This window comes from Symphodus melops (genome assembly GCF_947650265.1).
Source record: "Symphodus melops genome assembly, chromosome: 7".
Taxonomy (NCBI): Eukaryota; Metazoa; Chordata; class Actinopteri; order Labriformes; family Labridae; genus Symphodus; species Symphodus melops.
Genome location: NC_136697.1, coordinates 15978405 through 16002857, shown reverse-complemented (window position 1 = coordinate 16002857; position 24453 = coordinate 15978405). Strand labels below are relative to the sequence as shown.

Here is a 24453-nt window from a genome sequence, read left to right as displayed (position 1 = left end):
CTGTATTTGTGTTGTTGTTGATTGCTGGTTGCTACAGGCTGACTGTGAGTCAAGTGTCAGCTCTAACCAGTGTGTGGCTAATAACACAGGATCTGCTGCTCACCAGGCCTGCTAAGAGCTGGTGTTGACTTAAGACAGAGTTGTGGCCGGAAATATGGGCTGGTCTGTTTAGTTACCCACAACAGAACGTCAATGTTTTTAACTCATCAGCTTGACTGCACATTTTGTTATAATCTGTACATGTATACAACAGAGTTTCAATGTTGTAGCAGAAGAAAAAAAACACTGACAGAAGAACTGTTCCTTTGCCAACTCCCTTACATCTTTGTGGTGATGAGATGATGACTGCTTGTTTGTCTTTTTCCATTTTCTATTCTTTTGTAGATTCTAATCCACCACCGAGCTGCGCAAAACAGTGGTATTCTATTGAGTAAACAAACCTGTGTAGCTGGTTCAATTAAAAAAACTCCTTATGAAAGAGATCAGATGACCAGCCGAGGTGGGTAGCCGTATTGGAGACAAATTGGTAGCACGCTGTGGGTTAATTTTTTACTTTGAATATTGCCATAGGCTAAGAACTCCACTATTTTACTGGGAACTCTTCTTGGTGAAAATTAAAAGGTTCTTGAAAGAGCTCCACAGAAACTGCACGTCGTGGACTTTGCTGATCGTGATGGAAATTGTCACACAAAAAAAACCAAAAACCAGTATGAACCTTCTTTACTGTCTCTGAGAACCTCCAAAACAGATTGCTTCATATGCTTTTGTAATTTAGGGCACACAATGGACCACTGGCAGACACTTAATGCATTTTTTTGTGTTTAACCTTCATTAAATATTCAACTTCTGAAGCCTCTTTCATATATATATACATTGTTTTTTGAAATGTGTTGGCAATTTCACTTTGTTGTGTCATAACACTTCCATGTGAAATAGCTTCAGGGGCTATTGTGTACCCATTACAGAGAAGATACAGCAGAGAGAGTCAGGAAATAAGAGGGAAAAGGAAGACAAAGCCCTCTGTTGGACATTTGATTAATCAGCATCTTTAAACTCAAGACAGAAGCCATGGTTTGGTGAATTCTTTTCAGTGTTTCCAACACTTAAACAACATTTAGAAAGGCCACACTGGTATATTTATGGACATCCTAGTACATTTTTAACACCTTTTGTTCGGGCTTTGGTTGTCCCACAATTCAATTTGATTCTTGGGGTCATGGTTCGATTCAGAATCTATTTTCAATGTAAGACGATTCAGGGTTTGCGAGTCAAAGTCTATTTATGAATTGGTTCATACTTGAGGATCTACTCAAGTCATCTGTGAGACTGGAGGAATTTCTTGCTGTAACAGCAGTTAAAGAGCTAGCTTTAGCACTTACCAGGGAGTGATTGATTAGCCCCCCCCTTAAAAAAAAAAAGAAAAAAAAGAAGAAATAATTCCATTTTTTTAAAATCTATTTTGGAAGTTATTGATCCATCAAAGAAGAGAAGAATCTCGATTTTTACATGAATCCATTTTGTCCCACCTCTGCTTTTTGCTGTTTAATCCATAAAATCACTGCACACCCTTTATAGCAAGATAGAGAGAGTAAGACATAGTTGGGGCGCTGCTAGTCTATTGGTTAGTGCTTGCACTCCAGGTACTGGAAAAAAAAATCCCCAAAAGAAAAGCAAGCCTTCTCGAAGAATACGAAAAGATCAGTGAAAAATTGTGTAAGCACATGAAACTAGCCTTGGTTCATAACTCATTTCAAACAGGGGGTCTAGAAGAATGAAAGGACAGCGCAAGCCTGACCATAAATAGTCAACTGTGTGTGTGTGTGTACTGAGATGAGCCTGCAGTGTTTTCATTGTGGCCGTTCTGGACAGTGGCCTTATCTCTTCCTATTAATACCCCCGCTGATATGCTGTTTTTATTCTCCATATTGTGGATAACTAATTGATCTCACTGAATTGCATATTGCAGCTACGTGAACTGAAGCCATTAACTGACTTGGAGATAAGAGGACTGAGGCTTATTTGAAGGTTAATGTCAGCATAAAGCCCCATGCATCTGTCGCTCTTCCTCTGTGCAGAGATTAAAGCAAAGGCAACAGTTGTTTCCGTATCACAGTGTGCAGGCTCATGGCTGGACTGCAGTTAAAAGTGTATGAATCCCTGCTGCATCTGGGCTCCTGCTTCACTGTCCATGTGCAAGTGTGTGTGTGTGTGTGTGTGTGTGTGTGTGTGTGTGCATCACTGTGAATGTGTGTGTTTGCCTACCGATTGAATATGTTGGAGTTGTTAAAATGCTGAAGTCAGTAAGATGCCTCTTGAAGCATTAAGCCATAATGGGCTGCAGGGAGCATGAAACAGACCACAATGTGTTTGATGTTCACCAGAGAGAGAAAGAGAGAGAGAGGGCCGATGACTGCTGACTGTGACGTGGGCTGCCCTGGTGTGCTTGCTTTTGCCAGTCCCTGCTCCGCCCTGTGACCAGCTATATGTAGGGAAAACAGCGAAAAGTAAATAGAAAAAAATGAAGCTGAAAGGACATGGCTGCTTTGAAGAAAGAAAGAAAGAAAGAAAGAAAGAAAGAAAGAAAGAAAGAAAGAAAGAAAGAAAAAATGTGTTCAGTGCTGAAATTTCTTATGTAATTGTTTTCACTCTCGGGGCCTGTTAGAAACATGAAAATCTGGAGGACAGTCTGTCCAAACATGTTAAGCCGCTCTGAACTCTACGTAGTGTGGGAGCGAGGACGGAGAAGCCTATCCCGCAGTTTGCGTGTACGAACCTGTTTTTCTAGTAAACCTGATGTTCAGATTAATCGGACACATTTTGCAGCATATGATTTAAGCTCTGATAAACAAAAGAGTAACTTTTTTTTCCATTCTATTTCCTTGAAAAAAAAAAAAAAAGGAAAAACATTCTGTGACTCATTTTTCAACATAAACAAGATGAACCTGACAATTATGCAACAATTTTCCATTTTATTTGTCTGACTTATTTCAGAAAACGACCTTAACAAGGTCCCGCAGAGTGTCGAAGGTAGGAAATTAAAGGTACAGAATGTAGAATTGCTTACATTGAAATATCTAACTTAAATTAAAAATGGAATAAACCATATACTGTATATCATCATAACATGTGTGTGTGTGTGTGTGTGTGTGTGTATATATATATATATATATATATATATATATATATATATATTATTATATATTTAGTTGAGTACTTACATCACCTCAACTATTTCTTAAAATGATCCAAACCAGTGAAATTAGTGATTTTATAGTTACAAAATGTTTATCGTTGTCAAGGAAACACTTAATGTATGTTACGTCGAAGAGCGCTGCATTGAAAGCTGCTTTTCTGTCTCTGCATGTGCTGCTGTGATAAGGTTGGTTTCACCCATATATATAGATTAGACACGGAGTTAGTTCGTTTTGACTCCCATGATCACCCCGCAAGCCTCAACATCACCTTTTGTTATTGTTTTGATTGAGGGTTGATTTTACATACTGTATGTTTAAGATCCAGAGAGACTGGTTATTGTTTTTTTTCCCCTCTCCTTCCCCTATCTGCGTTGTTGTTTCTGTAGTTCCCTGTCACTTTTCTCATGCTACAGAGTAGGAGATCCCATGCAGAGCTCCATTTAAGTGCACACACACAAAACAAACTCACACAAAACAAACATGCTCACAGACACAAAAGACAACCAGGATGTTGCAGTGTACTTGCAACAGGCGTGCCTGTAAAAGAGTGTGTGTGTGGGTGAGGGTGGCAGGCAGTGTGTACGTATTGTTCCTCTGAGAGCTGCAGTGTGTGGGTGTCTGACTCCTCTTTTGTCTTCAGAGGAATTGGTCGTGTCAGAAGGGGAACTATCCCCTCATCACAGCAAGCGCCTTCACTGTCTCCACTGGTGTGTGTGTGTGTGTGGGATGCAGATGTGTGTGTGTGTGAGTGTGTGTGCGTCCATAAACAAATGAAAGAGGATTCATACAGTATGTGTGTGTTCAACAGATGTGTGATGACTTCTAAAGCCACTTCGATACCGCTTCATTTTCATTTGCTGTCTGTGTGAGTGTTTGTGCATGCGTGCCCGTGCCCTTTTTCATAAGTTATGTAAATGTCTGTGTTGTGCCTCCTCTCCCCTCCAGCAGGGCTTTTTGTAGACTAGGTGAGTATTTAAAGTGACAAGGAACTAGCTTTAGCTCTCAGCGTGGCTCCCTATAGCTCTCCTCTACCCCCACCCCACCCCACCACCCTCCAGCTTCTTGACAGATGGTACAGACCCAAATCAGGACGCCCACTATTAAGTAAGGGCACACAGTATGTTTTTTACAGGGTGACACACCCTACACCACACGCACACACACACACACACGCACACACTTGGCAACTATGGCAACAGATTCAGCTGGCACCAAAGGGACAAATAAACATGTTGAGATTGTGTTGATTTCATGGATTTTAGTGCTGACGAGTTTTCCATGTTTTTGTTCAATCCTTGTTTTTAATTTCTGAGGTATGCTTACGTGAACACACCTTGAGCTGATTTAGCCTCCCAAACAGTGCATTCTTTTAATGAATAATTTCACATTTTGTAATAAAAACGAACAAACAAGAACATCTAGTCCTTGTTTGTGTCTGCAATCATTTTACTGGTTTGCAGAAGGGCCCCAGTTCAGAATTATGTTCACTATCAAAGAATCTGTAAACTACCATGTTCAGCAGAGCTAAGACTAATTAGACTTTTAAGTCTGTGTGAAAACAAAACGTACCATGGTAGCTTTAATGAAAATAGGTAAATCGTTTCAGTCATTTCTTTGAGTGAGATTCTGAACATCCTCTGCTTCTATTTTCTCTTTTTTTGTTTGTCATGATCATTTTAGCTTGAGACCCTGTTCTTGATTCAGACAGCCCACATATCGAAAGCAGTGAAACAGCCGTGCGCATCTGTTGCCCTGTCTTTGTTCTGTCCTCTGTTCTTTGAATTAATTTGTCTTTTAAAACGTTTTGCCCTTTGCTGTCTTTGGTGGCGCCTGGCTGCACTATATAACCCCTTCCCCGCCTTCTGATCCAACACTCATACCTGATATAATTGCCAAAATAGATGGATATTCTGTGATGCAGACAGCCCGCAGCCTGTTATCTCCGAAATGTATGAAGAAGGAGGAAATAGGAATTGAAGAGATGTGTGATTCCCCCTGTTTATAAAAAAAAATAAAAGATTGGACTAGATGATAAAATCAGAAAGGTGTCGTCTAAATGTTGAATGCCACGAAATGTGTCCAGCTCCTTGCAGCTTCAGCGGCTGGCACGCATAATACAGATTTAATAAAGATAGGACACACAGAAGCAGCACACACACACACACACACACACACACACACACACACACACACACCTACACACACACGCACCCTCAACTACACACTTCCCTTTGATAAGCAATCATTTTGGTTCTGCTCTGTTCAACAGTGGCCCTTTCTTCCACACAGAGGTTGTTATTAAAGACGCTACATCCGCAGAATAAAACAGTGCAGAAGTCGCCGCACAGACGTCGGACTGAAATTTATCAAGCTTCTTGTCGACGCTTGTGCTTCTGCAAGATATCCCAGGTGTTTCAGGACTTTTGAATTACATCTTTGTCTTCGCTTTCTCCCCCTGAGGTGTACACATTTTTATCCAAAATCTTTTTTTTTGTAGATTCCAAACTTGTTTGGGATGCAGGAGTCGATATTTCCTTCTTCCGTTCTTCAACAAGTTACCTCTTTGGTTTTTTCAAATTTCTCATTTTGGAGGAGTTTGTTTTAAGCTGCTCAAGATGGCTCCACACAATGGCATTTCTTTTCTTTATTTTTCCTTGCTGTTCATAATTTCCCGGAGGTTTTTTTTTTTTTTCTTTTTTCCCCCCTAATAGAGACAAAGTGTTTCTCTCTATAGTTTCTGTTATCATTATTGTTTTTCTCCCGTCTTTCTTTTCTCTCTCTCTCTCTCTCTTTCTCTGTCTAAGTCCTTTCTGCCTGCAGGGCGCTTATCTTCTCTCATCCCTCCCCTATCTGGCCCGGCAGAGGAAGTTAGAAATTCATTTATTTTTCATGCTGAATTTACTGCATACTCACAGATGTGCTCCAAATGCATTGTTAGTTTGTTCTCAGCTACTTGTCTGTCATTTTTATGGCTCCATATCTTTGTAATCTAATTTTATCTGAACATTAAAACCATGTGTTTTGATTTAAAAATCGGAGGAAATCTTTACGAGGCTACACTTGATTGCACCCAAGGAATCCTCTTCCCTTTGGGCTTTTGCAGAAGATGTGTTGCAACAAGATGAGTGCCTTGTGTAAAAGTCAGTGATTTAAGGATTGAGTTAAATTTGGGAGAATTGTTTAGGTTTTTCATTTAAAATCCTCCTTTGGGAATCTGTTTTCCCACACTCACATTAAGTGTCCCCTGACTTCCTTTCCTCCTACTTTGAATGTAATTACAGTGAAATCTGTGTGTTGTTTTATTGGCTTCCTGGAAGCCTTGCACACAGTTTTTCCAGGCTTTAGTGCTCTGTGATCCTTCTGCATGTATCCCTCTCCATCTGGTACATTTTTTGGGATCTCTACTGTATAATTGACTGCATAACCAGAATATGGGGGGGGGGGGGGGGGGGGGGGGGGGGGGGTCTCTGTGTTTTAAGTCCCCTAGAAACCAGAATACCCGAATGAGTTGCTGTAGCTGTGTGCTGCAGCCTCTCTTTTTTTTATCTCCATCTCCTACTTTGTGGTGAAGCAAGCTCTCGTCCTTTTCTCTCCGAGTCCTCTCCAGCTGTCATCTCCTGTTGGAGTTTGTGCTTTCTCAGCACATTTTTATGTAATTAGATAGTTACATCTGGTTTTATGTGCCGTTATTTCTCAGGCATTATTTGTGGCTAAGGAAAGCCCTGTGTAGTTCAGGGGGCTTTTGCTTATTGGGGCTTGACCATGCTCAGCTATTTAGATCCAGAGGTAAAGAAAGTGAAGGCGCAGCTCAGCAGGACTGACCAGAGGATTACTGAGGCTTTATGAGAAGTGGGGTGCATAAAAAAAGCTCATAATTACAGGGGGAAATATGTAATTACTGGCAATTGTCATCCTGTTTGCTGGTACAGGATTAGCTTTTTATTACTAAAATCCTTGTTTTTTAAAATGTTTTCCACCCTAAATCTCCCTGTTTTCCTTCTTCTATCTGTCTCCTCTTTTTTAGCAGCCACATTGAATAGTCCGAGTCCATTTTTCATTGTGTCCCACTTTCTAACTAAAGTCATGAAAAAGGGCCTGAATTTTGGCACGGTATTGTGGGAATTATGCACAAAATATTAATTTCCCAAAAGTCTATGGCTCTCAATGCCCTGTGGGTTAAAACAGCAAATGTTTGCAGTGTTAAATACGGGACAGACTGGTCGCTAATGCACGATAGAATGAGAGACATACGTTTTGGATCACTTGTTCCCCTCCACAACACACAAACATAGATGTACACATTTTGGTTGCTGTGCTGTGAATAGCAGAAGCGACTCTCTGACCACACTAACATATAACTGGGCGGTCTGCCCGGGTATATTTACAGCCGCCCAGGAACAGTTACAGCCCATTTGCGCATTTGTATTTTCTTAATTCACACACCGTGCACGATAAACTTGCAGAGAACTCCCCTCGCTCAGTTCTCCTTGCTTAGCTTCTTTAGTCGCGTCTCGCATCATGCAGCGTTTTTGGATAAAATACTCGTTAACAAGCGTCATGCACAAGTAGATCACAACAGACGTGCCATACTTGTTGTGTTGTTTATGCGGCTATATAAAATGTACTTCTGAAGAGAGCGGTGATAAGGCAAAGGCTGCACACGCAGGCAAAGAAGGAGGCAGAGCGGAACAGTGCGGTGTCATTTCAAAATCAGTGACATCTTTGTCTGAATGTTCTGAATGTAAAATCTCTGTGTCTGACACTGATCTAATGGCAGTGATCACAAGCATCAGAAATAAATTCAGAACAAATCAATACTCTTCTGATTGTGCTTGCTTACAGTAGGTCTTGATATAGTACTTAACTGCAAAGGTAGAGTCAACATCTAGCTTGAATCAAAACATTTTATTTTCTTATTCTGATTGCGTTTAAAGATCGAGATAGACGACAATGAAAGACCTGTTGGATGAGTAATCACGGATTTGTCTTATTTATCAATATTTCAGCCTCAAATTATAGTAAATCACAACATTTGTTTTCATTTTCAGGTGTTTGTGCTCTGATGAACAAACACTCCTTTTACACCCCTTGTCTCCTTCCTCCCAGGAGGGAAAGGCACACACGGAGCTAATGAACTTGAAATGACAATGACTTATTTAGCTTGCATTTCTTCCGCTCAGCCGTAGCAGAGGGCGTTTCGCTCAGACCCGCTCGTCATCGTCTCATTTGTCCCCTTGTTTGCTCTCCCTCCATCACTCCCTCACTATATTCATCTTTTCCTCCTCCCCTGCAGAATCGTCTCTCATAAATATTTTACATATTCTAAAAAGAACTCTGTCTACCCACGCTCAGTGCGCGGCTGGCAGCCATGTGTGTTAGTAAATGTGTATAATGTCAGTGTCTATTAGACATATGCTATGCTAACCTGTGAATGAATGTCATGTTGCATTACTCTAATTTTAAACTCCTCTGTTATATTTTAACAACATTCATTCATTCTACCAGACAAGGTGACCAAGAACATGTGAATCAATGACATGCTGAAGCGCGTAGGATTACATGTATGACGTATTGAACATCCTGGAAATATGTTCTGTGAATAGCTGAGCTGTACGCCAATCAGTGAGCAATATAATTGTAATTAATTTCACTTAAATAGATGGACGCTAAGTGCTCCATTCAAGGTCAGTTTGACAGTCGCTATTGAGGAAAGCTTTTATCACAGTGCTTTTTTTTTGTATTGGTGCTTTTATGGACCTATCCAAGACCTACAATCAGCATAATGCTGCCTAAATGTCACTGCAGAAACTCTCAGTGTACAGAAAACAACACCAGAAAACAAAGTGCAAACCTTCAGGATTGTAATCTTTTTTTTTTTTTTTATATATATATATGTGCATGTTTTCAACCCTTGTGCATTTTTCACTTTGTCTGAACTGCACATGCCCAAGGTGATAGAGTAGATGCAGCATCTATAAGTCTATAGGGACAGTATCCAGCTAGCATATGCTAATGCATGTGTGTTTCGATGATACACAGTTTTTCTCTCCTGATTTTATTTCTCATCTTGAAAATGCTTTTTAGAGGAAAGGAAGTAAGTGTCCCTCTTTATTATCTGCCTTGAGAGAGTGTTTTTGGGCTGGGCTCTGCTTTAAACTAAAAGCCTTTTTTTTTCTTAAATCTTTCATGCGCTCGCTTTCTTCCTTCCGAGATAAAGTGAGAGCGAGAGATGATGTGTAGGGCTTCTAAAGCAGGAGATACTTTCACCCACTTTGAGCTTCAGCCATCCTTTTGTTTCCTTGTGTGTTGCCTTATCTTTATTTCAACAAGGCATCAGTTCTTATACTCGTACTCTATTGCTCCTCTTGACAGAGAGAACATGAAGAACTTAGCTGCGTCTTCATTTCTTTCATTGTTTTGTTTTTGTATCACACTGACACATCCAATTGGAATCTTGCATCTATTTTTGTCTGCTGATACGCTTGTGTTTCACACCTACAATATGTGACTAAAAGGCTTCTTAAGCTGTGAAGCAGAAGCAGTGGTGCCCCAGTCACACTATTCGTCTCCTGGGTGTCCCTGTTCCCTTCACCATTTTTTTTTCTTTCGTCCCAGTAGCCTCAGCTCCAGCCCTGGGGCCCAGGGCATCACTCAGTCAAATTGAATCACAAATCCTGTTGGGCAGAAGAGACTGTGAAGCTCTCCGGATGAATGGCTCCTGTGTGTCATGTGATGTCTGCTGATAAATGGCCAGGGCCCGGAGGACAGGGTGGCCTGAACCAAGGAAAGAGTGTCCACTGTAGGTCTCTGCTCAGTAGTTGTTTTTTTTTCCTTTGCCAAAGACAGAACTTTAACAGAAGTTGGTAAAACAACAACAACATAAAACAACCTTGTAGGTTTCCCAATTCCTAAAGCAAGATTGTGTCCCCCATATAAAATAAGGGAAAAGGTATCTTGCTGAAAGTTGAGTCGGTTGGTAAAGTGAAACAGCAACCTTCTTCCCTTGTCTTGTCTCTGTTCCTCTTTGAAATGTGTTTGGGATGCAAAAGGGGAAGCATCGCGTCTTTGATGTTCCATATTGGGGTGTTTTGTCAAGAGAGTCGTGCGCTCACTGGGATGTACTCTCAGAAACAGCCTCCTCTCTTCTTATATCTGCCTGACTTTTTTTTTTTCCAGGCTCCCAGGGTTTGAGATATGAGTTGCGAGTGAAGACTTTGTTCCATTTCTCCACTCTTATATCCCATCGTCCTCTTTTCATCCTTCGCCTCCTTTCGGTCGCCTTGTGCATCCCTTCACATCTTGGCTTAGCTCCCTTGATTTAGCACAGCTGTCGCGCTCATTGCAAAGCCCCTGGTTATTTCACTTTCTTGTATAAATTGGCTGCCCGTTGTTCTCAAGCCCTGGGCCTGTTGATTTTGGGTGATGTCAGTCACCGTTGTTTATGCCTCGGACATGGAGCTGATTCCGCTGTTTCCTCCAAATGCTTTGGCTTAGGACATTCCAATACACATGCTTGTGTGTGTCCATGCATGTCTTTGTCTTTGTCCATGTTTTTTTCCATTACACACTCACACTTTCAAATTCTGATGAATCACTAATAACTAACTCAAACCTTGTCCTTTCATCAATCCCTTATAACGGACATGATGATGATCCTTCATGGCAATCTAAAGAGATCAAAATCATACAAACGGCTGTATGTGCAGGGAGGACGAGGCGAATATACACTATGAATCTCACTCTCCAAACACAATTACTGTTGAGTGAAAGTTAGAGAAACCAGATTGTTAATTGTGGTTGAACCTTTCTTTATTTGTCTCTCTACAAAGTCTACTTGTAGAGAGGAATATTTCACAGTAATAACCACAGTGCATGTCACTAAAAAAGAAATGAGAGTTTGCAGTGTTTCCTCTTTTTTGGTCTGTATTTGATCTAAACTATTAAAACAAGGTTTAAACACTTTTGCTACATGCATACTTTAATCTGTGCAATTCATGCTTTATTATAACGTGCATCTTGGAACCTGGATCGTTTGCTGTTTGAATGGGTTTTGCTGCTCAGTGGAAAGAGTCAGATCTGATATTACCAATAATTATCATTTACAAACTAACACACACACTGGCTTGTTGGCCATCCATTTTTTAAAATTATTATGAAGACTCACCGAGCCAGCCATGTGCTGTTACCACTCCAAAAGAGTTTCCAGAAAACATGTAAGATTAAACTTAATGAGCGGTTCGTCGTGTCTTTTTGATGCTTTCTGAGACAGTTTTGTGGCGACTAGCAAATCTTGGCTGCATGCAATATTGTTGGGGGTGTGTTATGCGGGATATGAACCATTTTGTTAAGAACTAAAGTAATAAGTCTAAAAATGATCAATTCAGTTTTCTTTGAGAGTTTTAAAAATGGAACACCATGCAAGCAAAGGATTAGTCATTATTTCTTAACCACTTTTCTTTTAATTATGTCAATTAACACATTAGCTTTTATGTTGTAATGAATTTAATCATGAACGGGTCACATTTATTTTCCCAACAATGTCTGGATCACTGTGCTGTGTAATAGGGCTCATAGACACGTACCCTTTTTATATTTACCAAGTAGTATTTCAAACAAAGGTCACCATTAAAGGTTTATCCTTTGTGGAGCAATGAAAGTCAAGTTACTATAACAACATGTTCATGACTTTCAGCCTTTCTTTTTGGCATTCTTGTGGCTGTAAGAATCTGCTTAGCCTCAAAGTTTAAAGTCTCGAGGGCTGGGCAATTTGGACCAGATCTCATATCTAGATATTTTTCACTGAATGGCGATACTCGATATATATCGATCTGTCTTATATTAAAAGTCAGTTGGACAAGTTCAACATATACATAAAAATGAACAAACTGTTTGTGCCTGTTAATTCATTTCCTGCATCACAAAAATAAACAGAGGTTTGTTATCCATTCATTTTTTTTGAGTTTTGCTCAGAGAGAGAGAGAGAGAGAGAGAGACAGGGGAGGAGGAGCAGGGTGAAGAGGGAGAGACAGTGAGATAAGAAATAGGTGAACTGGCATCTCTATAGAAGACAGGTAATGTTATTTTAATGCAACATAAACTATATCCATATCAACAATATTGTCTTACCCTATCTTGTTTGGGAATATATCGATATATATCAAAAACTTGATATATCGCCCAGCCCGAACACACACACACACACACACACACACACACACACATTTTATCACAGCATCATACAGAACACATCTAGCTTGAATAATACTCTGATGCAAGCTGTCATCATGCTTTCTTTAAAGTGCCATTGTGGCAAGAGGCATTGTATCTTTTAAAAAAAAGTGCATTTAATAAAAAGCGAATGCATCTCAGACATCCCTCTGAGGACATTTTTCCATTGTGATAGGAAAGCACTTCATCCTTTCTGATGAGCTGCGTTCACTGTCGAGCCGTATTACCTCCTGCCCTCCCACCACCACCACACCCCCCTCACTTTTCACATCCAGTTCCCTTTTTTAAAAGCACTTTAGTCTCTTACGTTCAGTTTGCTTCTCTCAAACAAGCATGGAAAGTTATTCCATGTGGCGGCCTACCAGCTCTTCTGTAGCTAAATGACATGCAGCGCTTGTTAGAAGAGGCAGCTTTAACGGTTCGAACTCCCTGCCTCCTACGTCTCCCATTTTGCTAAATCCTAGCTAGGCCCTCAGCTCTCATGGGAACACGGCGCCTAATGCACCATTACACTCCTATAAATACTCTTTTCTATGGACCAAGCTAACACTTTCTTTGTAATGTGATTATTATGTTATTCCACCTGCAGTCCTGGGCCTGAAGTGGGCTATTAATGTCCATCAAATTCTTTAAAAAAAAAATGAGGAAAGAGGGTATAAATGGAGTCTTGCAGTTGCAGATGTTAGCAGACAGTCCTTTTTTTTGCCATCCCATGTTTGATTATTGCCAAAGCAAGATGCAAATAGACAGTGTGCCTGTTTACTGTTTGTTTAGCATTTAGGCACATCATCCTGGAGCTGTAAATGTTTATACTCTGTTGTGATTCTCTAATTGCCCCCAAAGCAGCAGTTGTTTTTGATCAATGTGCTGCAGAAATGCATACAACAACCTTGCTGTGTGTTGTATGTGAGATCAGTTAAACACTCGGTTGCTGTGTTTTTTTCTAATGCTCACCGCTGATCAGTTACCGGCGCTTCTGCTTTGAAGTATCAAAGTCAAGTAGATGCTTTACCATGCTTCATATTACTCTCTGTCTCTTTGTCATCAGCAGTACTTTGTGCTGAAACAAAAATATCTTTTTTCTGTTTGTTCGGCCCAACAATGAGTCAGTCGTGTTTATTCTTCGAGTGTTTGGAGAACATTTCTCCATTTTTCTCCCCTGCTTGAGAAACTCGTATAAGCTTGTTAGAAATCCTCCCCACTTCTCACTACTAACACTTTAACACCCTAGGGGATCTCTTAAGGGCTAAGACATTCGTCTTTACCAGGATAGTCTGAACCTTAAAGGGGGAAAATTCTTAGAAAATGTCTTTAGTCTAAGAATGTTCTTAGAATGTTGTCACTGGGAGCAACTGTTGTGAAGCTTTGTGAACACGGCCCCAGATGACACATTTAGGAGGACATTTTTAGTATAGCTTGAACTTTGTGCCCTTCTCTAGACATTTTACATATTTATATATGCCACTTTCATTCTGCCTTCTTTTGTTCCTGTATTATTGTTGTTGTTGTTGTTGTTGTTGTTGTTGGTTCTTGCTTGTTTTGGTATCGCTCGTTGAGGTTTGTATGGTTATTAAATCTGCATCGTTGCCTTCCTTAAAGTGTCAGTGATATGATTTGCACAATAAGTTCATCAGCCACTGCATACGCAGCACAGGGTACAGCACAGGGTACAGCACAGGGTACAGTCACAGTGTTTGGTGTCATAAATATCCTCTACAAGTTTTTCCCTCCTCAGTCACTAAATTCACAAAAGACTGGTAAACAAAAGAAGAAAAAAAGAAAATGGAGAAGTGGCTCTGGTCACCCACAGATTAGATCCTTATATGGACCTCTATCTCTTTTAACTGAGTTCCCTGTGATTCCCACACTCACTCCGTCCACAGACACAGCTCTGTCTCCATTAAGTCCAGGTGCCAAAACTCATCTGAATCCCTGTGAAACACATTCACAGCAAGGTCAAAGGTTTCCCCTCATTGCTAAATGATATTATGAAGTGAACTTGTATTTTTCACAGTTGACAACTTTTGTTAAAATCCAAGGCGATATGTGTTTTGCCTCTCTGTCTGTCCCTGTGGAGGTTGTATAAATGATATTGTCTCTGCCTTGTTTAGCAAACAGAATATGTCGCGGTGTAGGCTTTTTATTGCGTCTCTTGGTGTTTCTACAGCCTGTGTGTAGTTACTGTAGGTGTGTGTGGAACAACATGGGAGGAGATATCCGTTTTTACGAGGGGGTCTGTCCTTGTAGTGAAACCCGCCTGTGCCACTTGGTCAGGCTCTGCAGCAGTATCTGGTGATACAGACATCTGCCCCAGCAGTTAACTGGCGACTACCCCTGTAGTTATTATTGCAGTCTGTAAAGGGAACCCATCGTGCTGTCTGGAGACAGCTGCCTTAACAAGACTGTCACGTTCATGTTCTTTCACTGAGGTAAAAAGACCTTCTCTTCCTTTCCCACTCTTTTTACCTTGTCTTTTTCTTTCTTTTTTCAGTGCAGAGATTCCGGGTATAGGAAGAGTGACTATGTGCTCCTGCTGCCTCTTCATTTTCATCCTCTTTCTTTCCCATATCTAACCCAAAGCAGTCTTTGAAGTGCAACCTCTTTACTCTCCAAAGCATGTGCTTTTCTGCTGCAAAGAACCCACCCCATATCTCTCCCTTCTCTCTTTCCTTCTTTTTGAACACTGCAGGTGTGAGAAACCTGCATGTTTTTTTCTTCACTCAGCTGTTTGATGGCTGACTTTTCTTTGTTAGTTAAGATGAACTTCCCTTTTTTTTTTTTTTTTAAATGTGTGGCTTAATTCTCATCCTATCATTTGATTAACTCTATCAGGGTGAAGGTTGTTTCTAAGGTCCCTATTTTAAATATTCCACACATTTCCATGAAGTTATAGGGTTCATAAAAAATGGTGTCATGGCACGTTCTGTATTACAGTCCGTAAAATTTGTCTATAAACCGTTTTAATAGGGAAGAAGTGCTTCATGATAATACTAATAAAATTAAATCAACGTCTGATGGGTAGAGTCATGGTTGGTGCGCACGCCCCATATGCGGAAGGTGAAATCCTCCAAGCTGGCAGCCCGGGTTCAAATCTGACCTGCGTGGCTCCTTTCCCTCATGTTTGTCCCCCCCCCCCTGATTTCCTTCCTTCTCTATTCACTGTCTTGTCTCTACAATGAAGGAAAGTTGCAAGCCCAAAAATAAAATAAATAATAAATAAAAACAAATCTTAAGAACTAAAATAAAATCATGCCTGAGATCAGCGGTCGCCAACACGAGTTCACATTTTGGCACCTGTCTTGCTTTTGAGTTTACGAGTGTCAGAGAACAGAGCTGTCAAGACATGTAGCTCAGAAACATACTGTACACATCTCCTCAGCAGCAGCCATTAACACACTATACACTACACTTACACATACACACCTCTCGACAAGAACACATGAAAGCTGACTTCTATCTTATGACATCTATTTGAGCTAATATGTGCTACTTTTTTTCTCTTTACATTATTTTTTTTTTTTTTGTAGGGGGGGAATCCCCATGAAGATCAAATGAGGCCTGATCTGACGTGCCTACTTTGGCATGGCTCAGTGGCAGCTGACAGATTTTGAAGTTAATTAAAAAATGCTCTTTTCGCCCGTTGACTGATGCCAGTGCAGTGCGGGATCTGTGGTGGTGCGACGGGAGTGGGCGGGGGACATGGACAGTGGTGGGCTTTGTAGGTGGCTGTGATGCACGGAAAGGCTACATGATGTCAGGGGAAAGGCTGGCTGGAGTCCACAATATTCATGTCCAGTGGTCCTCCTCAGAGCAATCATAACATCTTCGCACAGCTGGATGAGGAAGAGAAGGGGAAGGGCAGGTGAATGCAATTGATCCTTGGGAAAAATAATCATTTTGACAGTATATATTTTGATAAGGACTTCAATGGGACATGCTTCTCAAACTTCTCATCCTCTTTAACGGCTGTGTTTCTAATCGTATCATTTACCTTGAATAGGGATGTGATACTATGATATAGGACATGAAACTTGATTGTCCCTTTGGGGAAATGTCAGCTTCCTCCACAGAAGAATCAATTGAAAACAATCCACTCGTCGGCAAACCAGAAACATCATATAATGCACATTAATTGAATTGCAGATTAATATACATCAAAGACAAAAAGGATAAGAACACCATGATGTTTCACCAAAATAGCCTTTAGTAGAAGTCGTGAAGACTTAAGCACATACACATTGCAGCAGACAGCACCGGATCCAAAGAAGCCAATTACACCCATGTTTCCATCTTTACTCCTTTGATTATTTAACACCTCCATTCTTCGCTTAATAGTCGTCCTTCTCATCCACCACATCAAAGACGACTTTTCCCCCGCGAGAGAGTGCAATGAAAATACAGTTTTCCCTCTGTTAGCTTAGCTTGGAACGCTTAGCTTTCCAAAACACAACAACAACAAAAAGAAGAAAAGAAAAAAAACAGGAAACCAACAGATGTCGTAATGCTGGCTCTTAGGTCTGCTAGATTTCTGCGGGTTTCTTCTTGGCAAGTCATAGTAACATCCTGGAGGGTTTTTTGTTTTTTTTCAGACGGTGTGGTTACCACATGACATGTCCTCTCACAGTTCAGTGACTGTGAAGAATAAACAAACAACATGTTCAATAAGCAGCTTTAGAGCTGCTAGGTGTATTTTTCTCAACATTGGCTAGCTTAAGTCCTTATTTTCAAGGCTTCTCATTGTGTTCTGTGGCATAAGCTAACTCTATTTGATATTTCCTGTGCAGGAAACAGAGAGGTTCCTCGATCCCCTCACCTAACTCTGAAATAAAGAAAGCGAATATCACAAATCTTTCAACTATAAATTTAAATGAAAACAGTCCAACTGGGATATAATGGAGGCGTTTTCTTTACTATTCTGGACTGTAACTGAGAGAAAAACTTCCCTTTGTGTCTTTATCCTATGATGGTGGAGTGGGGATGTAGTGATGCTGCTGACTGTAGATAAGACCTTGAGTTTCAGTTTGGAGTCATTGATAACCACAGACTGACCTTTAGTCCTTCTTTCAGTCCTTTTGTCTCGTACAGCCTCTTTTCTCAGTCCCACACACACGCGGACACACACACACACACACACACACACACACACAATCACACTATCTGAAGATTCTCAATTTCTCTTTCTAGTCTCAGCTTCTTCTCCTCCTTCCTCCCTGGTCGGAGGGATAACCATCTACCCTTTCAGCAGAAAGCAGTGCCCTATCAGTCTCCCTTTGGCCTTCCCCTCAGCTTTCTCTCTCTCCTGCTGCTCTGTCTTTATTCCGGCCTGGAAGGATAACCATCTAGCCTTTCAGCGCAGGCCAGCTCTTTCTAATGACTGTTTCCAGTGATGGAGGACAGTAGAGAAGCTTTGTGCCTCCCACTCTGGTGCATTTCAGCAGCTCACAGGGGCCAATGGGGAAGTCTCCAGCATGTTTTTAAATATTTGTACATCATCGCATTGAGGGTCAAGTCATTTAATATCTTTGAAAGACGTTTACTTTGTACCTGTTGGAAGTTATTGATAGGCTATTAATTGACTTGTTTGCTAATGTGATGGTTATAAGGGAGCAACGCAATACTTCTATACATTAAGCTACAGTCAAACAGAGATGAGGGTTCATTTCATAACAGTATGATGAGCCACCATGTTTCCCATCAGGCCAAACATTTGACAACATTTGACAAACATTGTTGAGTGTCACGCTGCAAATGGGTGAGCTGGTGTTCAGTAACAAACATGAAGAGCACAAGTTTTATAGAGATATTTGAAGTGTTGACGAATATATATATAAAAAAAGAACTCTAGAAAAAGCCCAAGTTTGTGAAAGTCTAATGTTTGCAAAACTGACAAGTGATGAACAAAATGTTAGGATAAAAGAACCTGAGAAGAGCAAGTCTGAGTTTCAAGATCTATGTTTAGAGTTAAGCGAGGCAGAAAAAAAACACCAAAAAAACAAGAAGTTGTGACAGGGAAAACATCAGAAACTTTGAAGGAAACAGGCACACGAGCACAGAGAGAGAGAGAGAGAGAGAGAGAGAGAGAGAGAGAGAGAAACACAACAATGGAACAGTGAAAGACAGAGTGAGTCAGAAGGAGAGAACAGAGGCAGACTGAAGGAATGCAAGAAGCAAAGAGGCTGCTGCACTTCCAAGTTGGGGAGCACAGATTTGACAAGCATTTAGTTTTTTTTTTTTTTTTTTTTTTCAAAGAAGAACCTATGAAAAGCTTTCTTTCAGGCCTGGACTGAAAGGGGGATTAAGCTGAGGCAAAGCAAGTGAAAGACACAAACATTCCGTTACACATCTTGTGCATTTACCTGTCAGAGTGCTGCAATAAAGCTGCCCCCATATAGGCAATGTGCCAGGAATTCCGATTTCTAAAGGCTGTCTTTGAAAATGTTGACACCAGAGTGGAGTTGTGTCTTTTTAGGGCACTATACTAAAGAGTAAACCAAAAAAACAACATTGATATTGCTGTACTGTGTATACAATCTCATCTCCACCCCTACACGATGTCAAGCCACTGTTTGCACAGTACATCATGCATTCTGTGAAGTGTGCTGCACATCTATTTGTCTGCTTTCACAGTGCTGGATTTGAGTCTGACCTTTCAGCTTCAAAGTTGCACATCAGTTCCAAGCCTTTCTTGGATGTAATTCCCCTTACAGCTATGTTGAAGAGCAATTTGCCGCGGTACTAGCTGATCTGTCTGTGAAGAATGCTGGGATTGTGCTGCACAGAACACAAATCTTCAAACTGGACTTAATCTGTCCACTGTCCCTGTCAGCGGAGAGGGAACTAATGATTTTTACATCATTAAATTCATTCCAGCGCTTCAGGGGTCATTGTATGACCAGTCAGCTTTGCACTGTCACACTAACAAGTGCTAACCCACAACAAATTTAGGACTACTTGAGGTTTGGAGATGTGTGTCTCAAAGTGATTTCGATGTTGTTGTTTATCTCTGTGTTTGACAGAGATCAAGTGGTTCTGTGTGAGCAAGACCAAATGGAACGAAATTCTTCCAGGAAGAAAAGGATTTATTGTTGGTTCCAGTCAAAGGTTGTTACACCACCATGAAAAGCATTTTGTAAGAAGGTCATCAAGGCCAAACAGCTTTATTTCTGGATGCTCAGTCAACTTCTGAACTAACACTGAAGCTCGCAAAGTGAACAGTTCAGATACTTCTGAGATTCCTTTTAAGATGTAAAACCTCTGAATTACTTAACAGCTAATGTTCTTTTTATGTTATGCAGGTTAGTATTATGTATTATGTATGTATATTATAGTATTTAAAGTGGAATGAAACTGTTAATATGCGTATGGTCATTAGTATTCATTTACTCTTGTTATGAGTGTTACAATGTGATATTTAACTTTTCTATACATTTTGAATCTTTTTGTTAGCAGATTGGCATCTTGCACATATGCCTGCTCAAGCCACCCTGCAGTACAATTTGTCACATTTTAAGTTTCATTTTCAGGCTCTGTTTAACCTGCTGGCATTAGTTTAATTGATACCCTCTGAAGTCATTAAGGACAAAAATGTCCACCTCCAGAAAACTGCCTGAATTGTCTGTCTGTCTGTCTGTCTGTCTGTCTGTCTGTCTGTCTGTCTGTCTGTCTGTCTGTCTGTCTGTCTGTCTATCTATCTATCTATCATGAAAATAGTACAGAGTAATATTTTCCTGATTTTTTTTTTTTTTTTTTGCATAATTCTCTTAATTTCCGCCTCAAAACTACCAAACATTTTAATCAATCAACATATTTTAAAGACTAGCCAAACTCTTTACTTTGATATATAATTGTTTTTTTTGTGTAGCGTCACATTTAAAATGTAGTAACCCTATCATTAAGGACAAAAATGTCCACTTCCACTACATAAATCTTTTAAACAACTTCAGCCCCGCTCAACACTATCAAATGTTGAATAATTATCATGATATTTAAAATGCCAGATTGATTGCATGATTTTGAAAATTAAAGGGTTAAAATTCTGATAATTATTCAATATTGGCTAGTGTTGAGCAGGGCTGAATTTAAAGTTTGATAAGAAGATTTATGCAGAAAAAAGCAGAACAAACATGAATCGATATTATTTGTATAGCATTTTTTACAGTGAGCCATTAATCTATTAAAAACATTGAATTTCAAAAAGTGCCATTATGCACTAACACAGGCTGATGATTAACCAAAGCTATTTTCTTAACCAATCCACTAAAATGTAGGACTAGAAAGAAGATCTTTTTGTGTAACCTCAAGCTTATTCTTAAGGACCAGCTAATAGTCAGGGTAATGGAGTGATGATAATATAGTGATTATACACATGTTGTAATGTTACACATCTCTGTAGAGTATCACTGCAAGAGAAGCTTAAGATCAGATCTAGTACAGAAACATATTTCTCTGTTGTGGGATGATGCTGTGCAGTACATCTAAATGTATCATTGCTTCATCATGTTTGCTGCGACATCCTGGTCAGATGACTCAGCTTCCCAAAAGGCCTCTGTTTTCCCCTTAACAGGCAACACACAGGCTCAGCTGGTGGTTGTTGTGGTTTTTCTTCAGTCATTTTGAGTGAATGGTCAGGGCTCATGCTGCTTTTCATCAGGCAGGATAAGTCACATCAGAAATGGTGGCCTATACATAGAACAATGATCGGGTGGCTTTATTTTTCATTTATTTATTTATTTTTTTCGAAGAGAGCTACTGTGGTGAATTTTGCTCTGCGATATTTCGTGCAGTGTAATTGTGGTTTGCTGAGAGAACACGCTGGCTGGAGGCGAGCAGGAAAACAGAGACCGCAGACTTAATAGTTCTGACATTCTTTGAGCATCCTCATCTTTGTGTTGAAGGATGCTGAAGCGCTCCAGTAGTTTGTGATCTGTCTAACTTCTCATGCAGTCTTTACGGTTCTGTCCATTCTAGCAAGTGTCTACTGCATTGTCCTCTTGATGTTTTCTGCCATGTGACTTTCATGTTCACATTTGTTTGTCTCTTGGTTTCTCAGCCTCGCTGTGTCTGCCTGTTGTCAAGAGACTTCACTGACTCACAGTGACTAAAAGGGGCCTGAAGTGCTGGCCTGTCCTGACCTGACTTCAAAATAGACAGCTTGGCACGCACGCCATGCACACACACATCATCACCGACACAGGGCTTTCCTTGTACAGCTTCAGTTCCCATGTCAGGCCGTCTTTCAGATCAGGGTTTTTGAATATGACTCACTGGTTATGAGACTTTTGAGTGATCGTTTGAGAACAATCATTGAAGCCTGCAGCCATCCTCATATTGCATGTGATTGTCAGTTAGTAGGAACACACACACACGCGCACACACACACTGAAATTCACAGCTTTAGATTCCCTAATTAAAGTGGTACACTTAATGCTTTGTGGATTAATCCAACAGCGAAATACATTTCCTAAAAAAATGCAGAAATCAGACAACCTTGCTCCATGAACAGTTTTGCAATTCTATTAACATCAAATCAATACTGCAGCCAAATGACTGATAATGATACTATTTATCTCAATTTATAATAGATAAAGACATCTGACATAAAATAAGAGATACGTGAACCCCCCTGGTCTAACCTGGACCATAAATAAAACACACCAGTGTTTGAGAATGCGGGCAAGTGTAGATTTGCTTTGGAAGCTGAGATTCCCAGCCAGAGGCGAAGGAAGAAGACAAGGGGGAGAGAGAGAGAGAGAGAGAGAGAGGGAGTTGAGTGAACTCAGAGAAACACTGATAGACTTATCTGTTCTTTGATCTGATGACTGAAGCGGTGAACGTCACATTTTCTCACAGATCTCTAATCAGATCATCCTACGTTTAATACTTAACCGACTCATTATACGGGATTAGAGAAGACCTGAGCGAGGATCGGAAAAACCTTTCTACCTTCCTTTGAAAACGTTTGGAGTGGGAGTGGCAGGGGTGTGTGCTCGTGGGTTAAAAGCTGGTGATTGATGGCTCTCTGTGAAGGCCTTTTGTACTATGGCAGCAGAGAGAAAAGAGGCAGATTAAATAGAAGAAGAACATTCAAGACTTCCATCATATGTGCCACTTGTGCTCTTTTCAAAATGCACTTCTGGTTATTTTCCTCCAAAGACTCAGAGTTGAGGAACAGACTGTTCATTGTTTCTCCTGGGCGGAAACTAGGAGGCATCAATGTATGCTTGACAGCGCGTAAAGTGGTATATAATTATTAGTATTACTATTATTATTATATAACAAGTAGTAATAGATGTTTTAACAGAAAGTAATTGCTGTACTTAGAGAAAACCTTTTGTAAAAACAATATAACAGAACTATATAAAGAAACAAAGGAGTGATTTTTCACAGTGCACAAAATGAACTGTTCTGTTGCCATTCTAAGAGCTCACAGAGTCAGTGTTAATCTTGACAGAGTCAGATTTGTTTGCGGGTAACATCTGTGCCTCCAACTTCCTTGCAGCATATTACTGAGGAGATGAGTTGTTGCAATTGAACAAGTGGATGGTAACACTTTGAATAATGCCTTAACACCACCATTGATTGTATTTAGATGTTTTAAAGATCCCATATTATGCCCTTTTGGGGGGTTTATGTATCTATTTTATGAGTCTACTTAAGTACGTTCACAATCGCTAATGTTCGACAATAGTGTCTGTTTTCATTTACTGCAGCTCCATAAAGGTTGTCTCATCTGCCAGTATTTCTACTGCTCAAAATCCCCCCCAAAAAAGGGTCCCCACGTGTGCCAAGTCTGATCTGATTGGTCGGCCAATCTTCTCTTTCGTAATTGGTCAGTTGTTCAGCTTTGTTCTCAGATATTTCCCGCCCCTTTTACCATATTGGGAATGCTACAGTCGGTCTGAGGGGAGCTTGTGCTTGCTACAACAAGCCAATGGGCTTGGATCAGTGACGTCTATGTCTTGTGATGTCACAAACCCATTTTCAACGAGGGGGGCTAGGGACCGAGTGTTTCATGCGGCTAATTCTACTGGTAGGAGGAAGTAGGAGAAGCTGTGTTTCCGCGGACTTTGAATTTTTGCAAGTAGATGTGCCTAAACATGCACAAGACACACTAAAGAGCATATAAAACCAGAGAAGGCATAATATGGGGCCTTTCACTTCTTTCCTCTTTATCCATCTTTAATACTTGCTGGTGCACACACACATACTAGACAGCACACGCGAGCCATTCTGCATTTGTGTGTTATGATAGAAAAGCACTGTTAAAGAAGAGGTAACAGTCATCCTGACTAATCCTGCGGCCCCAAACCGAGTCGGGCCAAGACCCCTCCTCCTCCCCTGGGGCCCGGGGTAAGCCAGCTCCGTCTTAAGGTCTTATATAAAAGCTTGTTTTCTTTTCTAAAGAAGCAGGTAGAGTGTCTGTAGTAATCTGGTGGCTTGAGCTGGGTGGAAGAAACAGAAGAGCGTGGACCAGGAGTAACACGCACTATTAAGTTCAACACAGGGAAACGCTGAGAAGTGACATTCTCCATGTAGCAGTATGTTTAGCAACAGGTAACCAGTCCGTATTAGTAAGCTGTTTAAAGGTGAGAAGTTGTACCATCTGAGCTACTTTATATTTGCCTTTGTGGCTGGCAGGGGGAGCAAACTTTGTGTGGGCATTGCAACCAAACAAGTAGGGTTGGAAATCTGAGGGTGTATCACAATTCGATTTGTTATCGATTCTTAGGGTCACAATTAGATTCAGAATTTCTTCTCGATTTAAAACGATTCTGGATTCATGGTTTAAAGTTTATCTTTGAATTAGTTCATACTTCAGGATCTACTCCAGTCATCTGTGAGACTGGCTGAACTTCTTGCTGCTCGTTAACATTCTACTGAGTTAAAGAGTTAGCTTTAGCACTTAGCAGGGAATGACTGATAGAAGTTATGAATATATTTAAGTTGATAAGAATGTCCATTTTTACATAAATCCCAACTTTACTGTTAAACTGGTTGTGACCGGTATTATGACTGTGTTGATACCAGTTTT

General features: G+C 40.4%; 1 protein-coding gene across 1 annotated transcript in view; it reads left to right on the top strand.

Annotated features, from left to right (window-relative positions):
• gpc1b (glypican 1b) overlaps positions 1–24453 on the top strand; it is a 73459-nt gene that overhangs the window by 4366 nt on the left and 44640 nt on the right. The window lies entirely within an intron of this gene.